General features: G+C 44.6%; 1 long non-coding RNA gene across 2 annotated transcripts in view; it reads right to left on the bottom strand.

Annotated features, from left to right (window-relative positions):
* The window catches only part of LOC126958451 (uncharacterized), a 169,838-nt gene that overhangs the window by 46,206 nt on the left and 109,931 nt on the right, over positions 1-13,701 (bottom strand). For both annotated transcript variants that reach the window (XR_007727189.1, XR_007727188.1), the window contains one exon: positions 7,633-7,722. This is a non-coding gene — a long non-coding RNA (uncharacterized LOC126958451). The remainder of the gene's footprint in view (positions 1-7,632; positions 7,723-13,701) is intronic.

Raw genomic sequence — 13,701 nt, forward strand, 5'->3', positions numbered from 1 at the left:
CAGTTTGGGTCAAAAGACTCCAACTGAAACTATATGTTGTCTATTTGGAACACAATTTAAATAAATTAACTCAAGAAAATCCAAAGCCGAGGGATGGCAGGGATAAACAGGATGGCCTCAATTTCCATGCACTGGAATCCCAGGTAGCCCACACAATCATGCACGGACATCCCCCAAGCCACGGAATGCAGACAGCAGCTGACTGCCAGCAAGCAGTCAAAGGCACCCCCAGTTTTGCATACATAGCCATTTTTTTTTCAGTTTGCTTGTGCAATTATTTAAATATTTCTTTGCAGAGGCTTTCAAAGGGTAATCTCAGGGGCATTTGGGGTCCCCTATAGCATTTTAAGGAGGGTGCCCAGCACCAACAACTTGGGGTCACTGCACAGCCCCAAACAAGGCAGACCTGACTTGATCTATTTTACTTACTGGCCTTCTGGGTAATATTTGGTCTGAATAAAGGGTTTGGCTGCCTTTGAAAACCAGTATTTAACTACATTTTGCTCCACTGTTGTATGGAAAAACAAAGTTGCTGACACCTGTGGTAAGAGCACAGATCTCCTATATGCTTCAGAAATTAGTATAAACATGGGCATTGTTAGGCGGACCCAACATGGCCCGTCTTTGGCCTCAATAATTGAATTTAAGGCAGTTGACTGCGTGTTTGAAAAGAACAAAACTAAAGAACATCCATGGAATGTTAGAAATTGCCTGGAAGATTGAGCTCTCGAGGAGCAAAATTCTTTGGAACATGCAAGTCCCCAGCTCAACTTTCAAACAACACTTTGCCTTCATTACAGGCTTCCAGAAACAATTACATGAGCAAGTGAGGCTACCTAGCTCAGGAACACAAATTAAAAGAAAACAGATGTGCTTCTGTGATTTCAGGTCATTAAACACCTCTCAGAGAGGGAAGGTATAATCCACAACAGTGACATGGCACTCATGAACATTTGCATTAGAAGTAAAATAGCACCCAAACAAGGAAAATAGAAACATCGTTTCCAAAACTCTTTCAGTCCTAAAAATGTCAAATAGCTAGGAAGTCAATGATAAGCATACCCCAAATCTAGAAGCAACAACAAACTTAACAGAACATGAGAAAAACGGGAAAGAAGCCCACCTCATCAACATTAGGTCACCGTCCAAAAAGTTCCAAGCAATGTAATGAAACAAACAAAAGCCAGATACGTCCAGTAAACTCTTAGATTGAGATTCAAAATACGGTTGCTTATACATTACGTAATTCTTTGCTAAGAAAATCCAAATAAAGACTAAAAAGCTAATAAAACTAAATGTCTTTACATCAAAATCCATACCTTATAAACAAGGAGTACATCTTAGTTTTAAATGCCCACAAAAAACATTTACAAAATCAATTATATTATGCAGAAAAAAGACATCAATAAATTCCCCCAAAGTAGAATTTGTGTCCACATTCTCAAGCCACAATAAAAGATAACCACAATTGAATTAAAAGTATAAACAACTTACAACTTTAAAAAATTAGAAATTAATTTTTTAAAATCAGCTCTACTTTTGCAAATTTAACTCAGATAATTATTTCTTCTAATAACAAGAAGAAATAAGAAGCCTTATAACAAATATTTTAAGGTACTGAAGACTACATATTAAGCCATATGAAAATGCAGTCAAAATTGCAAACAGAAGCAAGTTCATACCGTGAAATATTTTCATTATTAAAGAAGAATAACAATAGGGCATATATGGACAAATCCATAAAACAAAGAAAGCAGAAGAAAGAAATCAATAAAGACAGATATTATTTAATTTGAACACAGGCACACAAAAACCAGTTGAACTGACAAGTTATCCCAAGAACAGATTCTTTGAAAAACCTCTAAAACAGATATTCTTCCAGGTCATCTAATAAAAAGGTGATAAAGTATGCATATACAAAATTAAGAATGACAGAAGTGATGTAATCATAGAAATACATTAAAATTCTAGTATAAAAATACTATAATCCTATGTGAATAAATGTTTAAATCTCATAAAAATCTATTATTTTCTAGGATAAATAATATCTAAAAACATTAGTGAGCACTCATTATGTGCAAGAACCAGTGCAAGGTAACTATATCTCTTAATCCTCACACCGGTCCTGTTAGGGCCCTCGGAGGCTTTCGTTTTAACCATTTAACAAATGAGGAAACTAAGAACTAGGGAAGTGACACAGTGTCCCCATCACATGGAAAATGAGAGGGCCAAAATCTTAAACTCAATTTGTCTGATTCCAGTGCCTGCACATTTAAACACTGAGCTATATTAGAAAAAGAAGCAAAAATTCTAAAGATGTAGAAAACCTAAAGAATCCAATAAATACAGAAGAAATAAGAGACGTTGCCAAAGACTTATCCCAGGCTAGTCACATAGGTGAGTTCTTTCAAGCTTTCCTGGACTAAATCATTCAAATAATGCATATATGGTACAGAACACAGAAAAAGAGGGAATGTTGCCTAATTTATTTTACAAAGTCAGCATAACTTTGACACTCAAATTCAACAAAAAAATAGATTTGGAAAATTCTAAATGAAATATTAGCCTAGCAAATCTTGTAGTATATTAAAACAACAATACACCATAATCAAGTAGAATTCAATCCAAAAATGTTTCAAAGTTACGAAACAGTTTATTGTATCAACAGATCAACAAAGAAACACAACATGGTATCTACAGATATCAAAAAAACATTTCATAAAATTCTAACTCCAATCCTGATTTTAAAGTCTTATGTAAACTAGGTATAAATACTTCATTTATTTAAAAAAATCTCAACTAAAAAATGATTTGCAACCATACTTAAAAGTAAAGCAGAAACAAGACAAGATTTCTGTTATCAATAATACAATGTTTTAGAAGATCTAGCCAAAGGAAAAGAAATAGATGAGATAAAATGACAGACAAAAATTGCATTATATATAGATATGAATCACTCTTTTTTTTTTTTTTTTTTTTTTTTTTGAGACGGAGTTTTGCTCTTGTCGCCCAGGCTGGAGTCCAGTGGCACGATCTTGGCTCACTGCAACCTCCGCCTCCCGGGTTCAAGCGATTCTCCTGCCTCAGCCTCCAGAGTAGCTGGGATTACAGGCACCCGCCACCACGCCCAGCTAATTTTTTTGTATTTTTGGTAGAGACGGGGTTTCACCATGTTGGGCAGGCTGGTCTCAAACCCCTGACCTCAGGTGATCCACCCACCTCGGCCTCCCAAAGTGCTGGGATTACAGGCATAAGCCACCATGCCCAGCCATGAATGACTCTTTACCTAGAAATTCCAAAACACTCAACTAGAAACTTGCAGAACAAATTAGAGAATTCAGTGAGATGAACAGTAACAATAAATTTATAGACACTTCCCTACATACCAATAACAACCAGTTACAAAATATAAAGAAAGTGGATCAAATTCACAATAGAAGCCACACTTAATTTCCTGAAATAAAAGTAACAAATTGTGAATCTATCAAATTTGACAACTTATGAATATATATGTATACATAAAGCTGCAAAATATCATGCAAAGCCTGTTTCAAAAAATATTAACTCTCTTTAAATTAACTGACAGCTTTATAAAGTTCCACACAATATCCATAAAGAATGTTTTTAACTTTACAATATCACTACAGTTCATCTGAAAGAACATACAAATAAGACTAACGGAGAAAATCTTGACAAATAAGAATTAAGGAAGACTATTGCTACTGAGTAATAACACATTTTAATAATACAACAAACTAAAATAAAGCAATGACAAACCAATGGATAATAGAAAACCAGAACAAGAACCCAAACTATAAAAGTATCTAGCATGTAGTAAATGTGGAAGTGGAACAATTAGTTATTTCTCACAATAATTAAGTTGATAAGTAAAGATTCAAATATAAAAGATGAAATCATGAAAGAACTAAAAAAAAAAATTAAAGTTCAGTTTGGGAAAGGGCTTTCTGAGCCAAAAGAAAAATGCAAGTGAAGAAATTGTAAGGAAAAATTAATGATAAATTTTTAGAACATAGTAATTTTTAAAATAAAAAATAATTTATGAAAAAAATGGAATGGCAAATGAAAAAGTGGGGGATCCAGGTAACATATGACAGAAAAAGAGTTACTATTCTTGTTAAAAAAGGTCTTACAAAATCAAAATAAAAAATGAACACACCTATAGAGCAAAATGGGTAAACGATTTCCAGTTCAAAGTGGTAAACTGAATGAAGCTTGCCTACTCTGCATGGAGAAAAAAATTTCAAAAGACCTATTATTAATATTATCAGAGATATTAAAGAAGCAATTGCACTCATAAAACAAAATGCTATATAATATTTAGAATATAATTTTAAAATTAAAAATTAGAAATATGAAAGCAGAAATGAACATAAGTTAAAACATGAAGATAGGGAAATCCTTCTTAGAACATGAATAATAAAAGTTAAAAATCAAAGGAAAAATATGGAAATATTAGAAAACTAGTCAGGAGTTCCAACATACAAACAATAGTAATGCTAGGAAGAGAGGCTGGGCGTGGTGGTTCACGCCTGTAATCCCAGCACTTTGGGAGGCCAAGGTGGGTGAATCACTTGAGGTCAGGAGTTCAAGACCAGCCTGACCAATATGATGAAACCCCATCTCTACCATAAATACACATATTAGCCAGGCGTGGTGGCACACGCCTATAATCCTAGCTACTTGGGAGGCTGAGGCAGGAGAATTGCTTGAGCCTAGGAGGCAGAGGTTGCAGTGGGCCAAGATCGTACCACTACACTCCTGCCTGGGCAACAGAGTGAAACTCCATCAAAAAAAAAAAAAAAAAAAAAAGGATTGGGGGGAGAAAATAAAAAGAAAAGAAAAGAAAGAAAAAAAAGAAGGAAATGCTAGGAAGAGAAAACAAGTATGAGGAAATGATCCAACCAGTTGTTCAAGACAAGTTTCTAGAACTGAAGGACAAGTGTCTTCAGGCTAAAAGAACCTGGAAAAATGGATAAACACAGATGTACATCAATACACAAACACATGACATTTTAAAACATTGGAAGACAACAAGAAAGTTCTACAAGTTCCAGAAAGGAAGAAAAAAAATTCACATAGAAGGGATGAGGAATCACAAAGACTTAAGACATCTCACCAATAACACTGAAAGCCACAAGATAATGATTTGTTCTTTCAAAATCTGAGCCAAAATTTAAAAAAAAAAGGTTTCCAACGTTGAATTCTATACTCAGCCAATCTTTCAATGTCAGTGTGGGCTAGATATTTTCCTTTTTAGATGTGAAAGAGCTCTAAAAATTTACCTTCCATTAAGCATTTCTACAGAAACTGCTAGAGGATGCACTCTAGCAAAACAAAGGAGTAAACCAAAAAGGATGATAACATGGAATCTACAAAAGTAGGCAATCTACAAAATCCAGCTAAAGAGAGAGGATCAAAGGAATCCTCAGAAGGAGAATGTGAAAGATATTCCAAGATGGTATCCAGAACCCTAAAGATCACCCAGTTCATAACAAAACCGGCCAGAAGGCTCTGGGAAGACATTTCTAGATAGTATAAAACACATTTTTAAAAAAATTAAAAATAATGTGTTTGAATATATTGAGAGGCTAGGGATAAATCAGCTAGGCTCACAAAAAAACTAACCAATCAAAGAGAAAAAAAATACAAGATAATTACTAACTCCAAGAGAAAAAATAGTCGTGAAGGAAAGGTAAATTGTAGTGCTAACGCTCAGATTTCAGGAGTGCTTACACTCTCATAAAAAGGTGAACTCTGAATTTGGATCAAGCCCGAACTACGTACTAAATATATTGAGGATGGTGCACAGAAAGAAGGGAGGAGGGGGCGGTGAGGCCAAGGAGTCAAATCCTCATCTTCTACAGTTGTAAAGTCACGATAATGCCTAAGCCTCAAAAAAGAAAAAGAAAATCAAGAAGTAGAAGAGAAAAACAATGTTACTTAGATATTCGGATGTAAATGTCAAGAGAATCAGTTAAAGGAGTTAAAAACTATTGCTTCCGTTAAGCAGAAAATTAGGGTGGAGTTGGAAGCCTGCTGCTCTACAACCATCTGACTCTTAAAACGATGCATATGCATGACTTTGACAAAAGTAAAAACTAAATGAAAAATGAAAAAAAAAAAACAGAACTGGCAATTCAGATACAGATAACCAAAAGAGACAGGGGGAAATGTCTTTTATCACAGGTAATAAAAGAACTGCCAACGAAAAGAACGAAATACTGTGTTTTGACAAATTGGCAAAGGTGAACAACCTTGATAATTCCCAGAGAAACAGGCACTTTTCAAACTAATTCTGAGAATGTAAGTTGATACAAGCTTTAAGAGGGCAATTTGGCCATAAAACGCTCACACCTTTTGACACAGAATGAACTGCAGAAAGTGAGCCAGACACGTATATGACGGTGAATAAACAAAGATGTCCTTCCCGATTTGCGCAATTCAACTTCTAAATGGATCTAAATATTCAATAAAAGCAAACCAATTAATTACAATAGAGCCATTTGCTAGAACCCTATGTAACCATTAAAAAGCACAAGATAAGAAATTGCTTAATGGCTTGGGAAATGTTCAGGATATATAATTAGTGGAAATGGAAGACAAGATGGCAATGATAAACTCAATTAAGCACACACAGACACGTACACACCTAATTTATAGAAAAAAACAAAAGGCTGAGGCTGGCCACCAAAATGTTGGCAATGGTGATCTGTGAGTGGGGGAACTAGGGAGAGTCTTGCTCTTACACTTGTTCTTTTCAATATTTTTCAAGCTCTGTATAATAAACATATATTTATTTTTTAATGGGAAAAATATTTTTAAAAATTATGGGCCGGGCGCGGTGGCTCAAGCCTGTAATCCCAGCACTTTGGGAGGCCGAGACGGGCGGATCACGAGGTCAGGAGATCGAGACCATCCTGGGTAACACAGTGAAACCCCGTCTCTACTAAAAATACAAAAACTTAGCCGGGCGAGGTGGCGGGTGCCTGTAGTCCCAGCTACTCGGGAGGCTGAGGCAGGAGAATGGCGTGAACCCGGGAGGCGGAGCTTGCAGTGAGCTGAGATCCGGCCACTGCACTCCAGCCTGGGTGACAGAGCGAGACTCCGTCTCAAAAAAAAAAAAAAAAAAAAAATTATGTGCAATAAATGTCAGTCATTAGCTTAGGTTATTTTATGGGGAAAACATACATGACCCCTGCTTATTGCACTCTCCATTACGGTAATGAGTTAATAGAATGCAATTAGCTACATAATTTTTAAAAGAGCCTTCGGGCAGGGATGTGAAGGTTACCCTGGGCCCCATCTCAAGCTTGCATCTGGTCAGCTGCAAAGTAACATGACTCCCACCTCTTAGGTGGGACCAGAGATGAGGGACTTCTCTAGCCAGCCCTTCCCTCCACTCAGAGAAGCAGCTGTTAGAAATGACCCAGCCTCTGCTTGCTAATGTTCTTGGTGAGAAGCACATGCATTCCAGCCCCTCTCTGAGGCCATCGCAGGCACTCCAGCCTGTCACAAAGCCCATCTTTGATCGCCTATCATCTAGTCCGAGTTTGGCCCTTAGTCACAGGTACACAAGTATTTCCGAGTGTAACCAGGAAAAGCAGAGCTTACCCAGCAACGCACACGCTGAGCCCGTCACGGTTGTCCTCTTGGAAGCCTGGCTCAGGCCACTGCACCTTCACAGGCTCTGGGCAGGACGACCTTCCGAGACAAGAGGGACAAGTCACACAACCTGCCCAATCACATGACTTATTGACAAGGCAGGGGGACCTGCCACATTCACTGAGAGGGTACTTTGGGAATGGCAAGTTGGGTCAGAGCCGGCTCCTGCCTCCAGATACTGGGAAGTCAATGCAAAATGGACAACTACGGAACTGCACACGGGGAGTGATGAATGGGGCACTTGAACAGGTCTGGAGAAGGGCTGGGGGTTTCGAGGAGATCTTGAGACTGACAGACATGATGGAGGTGTGAACTGAGGAATTACAAGTAAGGCTGGAGCAAGAGAGGAAAAGGAAAGGACACGGGGCCAATGGGATGGCATGGCTTGGTGCACCCTGGAGCCCACCGGGGGGTTTAAGTGGCGCCGGTTATGCATGCATGTCACCCACAGGATACAGCCAGAGACGAGGCAAGCAAGCAGAGGGCATCCAATGGAGCCAGACAGGGAGGATGAGGCCCCACCAGGCAGGGGCAACTGGAAGGAAGTGTGGAGGAGAGACATTCAGGGTGTCGCGCTGATGGGACTTGGTGATGGATTGCTCCTGGAGGGTGCAGGGGAGGAAGAATATGCAGCAGACCTTGGTCTCAGGATTACTGAGGCCATTCATCGAGATAAAGGAACTTGGGAAGGGGGGTATACAGGTTTGGCCAAGTAGAGCAATGCATTGAGGTTTAGACCAGTCAAGTTATTGCTATTGTTATTATTACTATCATTGTCCTCAAACTCAGATATACACAGAATTGGACTGATTGTAGACTTTATTCTGACACCAGTCAACATGAGTCCATAAGTGGCTCTATTTTAGCATCTTCATTTAACTTTTTAAGGATTCAGTGCCCACGGATAAGCCCAGCCTCCAACCCAGAACTAGAAGAGTAACTACAACTTATATCCACCTGGGTCTTCTCCCTGTGCTGGGTCAATGTCCCATACAGCCAGGTGGGTCTGGGGCTTCCCGCTGGCTCTTCCATCTGAGGCTCTGATAGCCACTGGCTATGACCTGATCCTGGATTCAGGAGCTGTGCTTTGCCTATTCACTGCCTTGCTCATATCAGTAGAGTTCCTTCCATACCAATCTTGGCCCAGGGACTGACTCAGCCAGGCTCTCCTTGCTGGGAAAGAAATGGGCTGGTATTAATAGCAGATGAGTACCCAACGGGGGCTGTCCCTGAGGTCTTGGACGCAGGAATTTGGAGGCAAGCGAGCGGGTACCAAAGGCAAGGCTCTAAGGTTGGGGGCAAGGCAGCTGAGAGCGGCCCCTGAGCCCACGCCAGGGAAAGAAGACGGCATTCTGTTGGCTGGGCCAGGAGCAAGGCTCTCAGCTCTGCAGCCCATATGTTCTGTGGATTTGGAAACATGCTGTTCGGGGTGACTGTCAGGAGCAGGAAAGGAGCTTTCCAGATGCTTTGCTGTGGGGCTTTATGAAAAATCACCAATTGGTCAACTTGGCCAGGAAAGTCTGGTAAGCTCTTTCATCCTGCTGAGCAAACAGTGAACATGTGCTGCAGTGCTCTCCGGACGGGGGCCTGCTCGTGAAAGGGGCCCTGACCCAAGCGCACAGATGGGAGACGAGGCAACCAGCCTCTACAGACAGAGCCGCTGCCAGCTTCTGCTTCAATCCCCTACCTGTGTGTCCCGGGGGCAGTGAGCAGTACTGGAGGCAGGTGTGCGGACGTGAGATGCACCCCAGACTTGGCGCAGGCCTAGGCTGTCTGCATTCATCTGAGCCTCAGTTTCCTTCTCTGTAAGGAAGGCCAGTGACACCCCCCTGCAGCACTGGCAGGCTTCAGCAAGGTGGCCAGTGTGGCAGCACAGACTCCACCCGTGTCAGGGAAGCAGGGAGGGAGGGAGGGACAGCTCCCTGGGGGTCCCGCAGGGTTGGGCTGGGGAACTCGAAGGACCTCTGCCTCCCTTGTTTCCAGCTCACAAGGCTCATTTTTTTTTCTTTCTTCTTTTTTTAGAGATAGGACCTTGCTCTGTCACCCAGGCTGGAGTACAGTGGCACAAAGCCATACTAGAAGTCAGGGTAGAGGGGCATCCCGAGGGCCTCCTGAGTAGCTGGGACCACAGGTGTGCACCAACACACCCAGCTCATCTTTTTATTTTTTTGTAGGGATGGGGTCTTGCTATGTTACCCAGGTTGGTCTCTTGGCCTCAAGCTGTCCTCGCATATGGGTCTCCCAAAGCACTGGGATTATAGGCATGAGCCACCACACCTGGCCCTCACAAGTCTCTTTTCTTAAGGCTCAATTCCACTCCAGAAAACCAACTAGCAAGGCTTGATTTCCTGCTTACCCCAGCCCTTGTCACACACCCCACTCTGTCTCTTCTTCCTCACAATACAAATCCAAACCCAGGCCACACAGCCAGAGTCCCCGAGAAAGGATGGCAAGGAGGAAGCCTGGGAGGCGAAGCCAGGAGACCTTTATTGCAGCAGCGTGGGACCGCAGGGCCCCGGGTGGCCCTTGGCACCCAACTCCATGACTTTAGAGGGGTTGCTGCTGCCTTTGGGACCCCTCCCCTCCAATATGGCTTCTCCAACTCTGATGAGCACCCACCAGCTGAGTAAACAGCTGAGCCAAGGAACGTGACCCACAGTTCACTGGGGCATTAAATCTCTGGATTTGTGGCCTGCAGAGCAGTGGGGTTTTGCAGGGAGCAGGGGGTGGGGGGTGATGCAAAGGGAATGTATAGCACAGCTGCGTGCAAATGAGGGAGCCAGGGACCAGGGTCGCAGAGGAGGACAGGGGAACCCCGGGACACAGGGAGTCAGTTAAGCAGCCCTTTCTGAAGTCTGAACTCTGGCTGGGGTTCCCCAGAGAACCCCACGGGAGAGTCCATCAATAAATGAAGCCAGGAGCCCAGCAGCGATGGGGTGGGGGTGGGGCTGGGGGTGGGGGCGGGCAGCTGAAGGAAGGGAGGCCACAGGAGGGACACATGTGCCCAGGATGGCCTTTGTCCCCTCTGAGTGGCTGCCAGCAACCCCGGCTGGCAGGGGGCTGGCCGGGGTCACCAGCTGCTGCTGATACCAGAAACATCTGTCAGGGATGGGGTTCAGCCCCTGCTGCAGGAGCAGGGCTGTCTTATTTTTTTTACCCCCCGAGACGGAGTCTCGCTCTTGTTGCCTGGGCTGGGGTACAATGGCGTGATCTCAGCTCACTGCAACCTCCAGCTCCTGGGTTCAAACGATTCTCCCGCCTCAGCCTCCTGAGTAGCTGGGATTACAGGCGCGTGCCACCATGCCCAGCTAACTTTTTGTATTTTTAGTAGAGATGGGGTTTCACCATGTTGGTCAGGCTGGTCTCGAACTCCCGACTTTGTCATCCACCTGCCTCGGCCTCCCAAACTGCTGGGATTACAGGCATGAGCCACCCCGCCTGGCCCAGGGCTTTTACTTTGTCATGTTGAAAAAACACGTGCTGGTAGAAGCCTCAGATCCAAGGACAAAGAAAATATCACCAAATAGCCCCAAAATTACAATGAGGATCAGGAGCCTGGAAGGACGGGGTAGAGGTGTGTGGGGATCAGAATGGAAACATCTTTCCTCTCTGTAGCGGACAATGTGGTGAGGGCAAGGGACTAGCGCCATCCTCCCTCTTCCCATTTCACAGATGGGAAACAACCTGAGCTGGGCTGTCATCGGCTCCGTCTAAAGGCTCCAATGAAGGCAGGGAGGAAATGTCTCTCTTCAAGAAGGTCATCAGAGGACACTGAGGTCCCCTTCAGGCTGGAGAAGCAGGTGGAGAGAACACGTGTATGCCACAAGGCCAGCGTGGCTCACCCCACATGGAGGAGAGTGACTCCTTCCACGTGCGGGGGCTGCGGGGCCTTTGGGGTTTCATGAAATGCCTTCCTTTGTGCAGAGGCAGATGCTCACCTCCGACCGGGAGTGAACCCCTGAGTTCTCCCAGCGCGGTCTCCGGCTGAAGGACCATGTATGTGCTCCATGGGGGCAGGGCCGCACACATGTGCTCATCATCAGTGCATACCATGGCACACACCAAGAGTTTTACAGAATAAACAAACGCAATGCACTTCCCTTTTACAGCTGAGGGGCACGAAACTTAGATGGTTCCGGGAACTTAACCAAGAACAGAGACCAGTATCTTCCCGGCAGAGAAAAGACAAAAGAAATCAAAAGAGAATAAGACATCTCGAATCCTCCTGTCCCAGGGGTCAGTCCAGATCTAGTGTCCACCCACTGAGGACAGCAGGGGCATAGGGACAGCCAGTTGTGAGGACACCAGCACTGAGAACCTGGCATCCGGGCACCCTAACCCTTTGTTTTCTGCCATTTCCCCAGCCCACTGCATCTGTGATCCTTGGTCACTGCTCTGCGTGGCAAGTGCCCGGACACCTGCAGAGAGCACTGAACATTGAGTCAGAGCTGCCTGGGCCCTGATCGTGGATGGGATGGGCCCCGGGTCTCAGTTTCCTTGTTTGCACAATGAGGAACTGACATCACCCACCCGGGACATTCCCCGGATGAAAGGGGAACTGCTGCCTCTGCCTGGCACACAATAGGCATGATATAATTTTCCTTTCATTCTCCCCAGTGTCAGGGTCCACCCAGTGCCTGCTCCCTGGGAGAAAGGTCAGCCTCCAGCCACTCCACCCTCTGAGCGGGACTGCACGATCGCTGGCCCTGGCCCTGAGTTCCCTCTCCTCCCAACCTGGGCCAAAGCTCCCATCCCACCTAGTGCCTGCACACTTGTCCCGTCCATTTCAGGATCAAATCAAGCTCCCTTCTGGCTTTGGGAGGGTTGGAGCCTTCGGCCAAAGGCTCAAAAGAAGAGCTAAAGAGGATGGCCAAGTTCGCTCAAGTTTCGTCAGAGAAGCAAAACCAGACCTCAGAATTCTGTCTCACAAACCATCAGCCTAGGTTTATTTTCAATCTTCCCTTCCCTTCTTTGAGAGGAGGCCCCCGCGACCCCCACAAGCCAGACTCAGCTCTGGCCAGTGGCCACAGGGTTTCAGATTTCGAAAGGGGCCTTTTGCAAAACGTTCAGTTTCAAGCCCTAGTTCGATTGCCCACATCCTGTCCAAGCTTCCTAGGGGAGTGAGATTTATTTAAGAGAGGAATAAAATCCCCATGTCCATGCCATTGAGTGAAAACATGCTCCGTCCCAGGCAATTTCAAGGATTAAGGTTACATATCTCTTAATGAGTCGCAGGTGGAAGGCAAAGTGGAGTTGGCTGGAGAAGGAGGTGATATTCCGCCATGCCAGTGAACCCAGTTCTCCGCCAGGGATATAATTTGTGCCCCAGTATGACGGTACAACTATCCTTTTGTGCATCCACTCATTCCTTCATTCAACTGACGTTCTTAATGATCGGCCCCTCTGCACTGGGTTCTGTACTGGACAGTGGGGGAGTCTGAGATGACCAGGACAGAGCACCTATACTCAGGGAGCCGAAGGTCTGGTTGTGGAAGCAGACACCTAAACAAATCATGACCCAGCAACAAATGTTATGAATGAAGGTCAAGTTCATGACCATGCAACAGTTCAGAGTGTGGGGCAACATAGCCCACCACAGGGAGAGAAGCAAGAGCAGTCTTGCATCCATGGAGCAGTGGGAGGGTGGCCACAGAGAGGGGGTCAGGGGCAAAGGCACAGAGACGCACACGCCCGGAGACCCGGGGAGGCTCTGCCAGGCAGCACACAAGGGCAGGGGGCATGTAGTGGGAGGCATGGCAGGAGGCCAAGGAGCTGGGGCTCCATCTTGGGGCCTATGGGAGCCACGAGCGGGCTTTCAGGAGCAGGGACTCTGGGACATGCATTCTAGAAAGGCTGCTCTAACTCCACCTCCCAGGAAGAGAACAGAGGGGAGGTGGGAGCAGAAAGACCAGCCCAAGATGAGGGAAGCCTGGGTGGCATGGTGGTGCAGATGAGAAGAGGGACCTGCGGGCTCACTGGGGGTTCTACAGAGGAGGGATGGGTGCCTGGGTGGAGACT

This window comes from Macaca thibetana, chromosome 7, assembly GCF_024542745.1.
Source record: "Macaca thibetana thibetana isolate TM-01 chromosome 7, ASM2454274v1, whole genome shotgun sequence".
NCBI lineage: Eukaryota > Metazoa > Chordata > Mammalia > Primates > Cercopithecidae > Macaca > Macaca thibetana.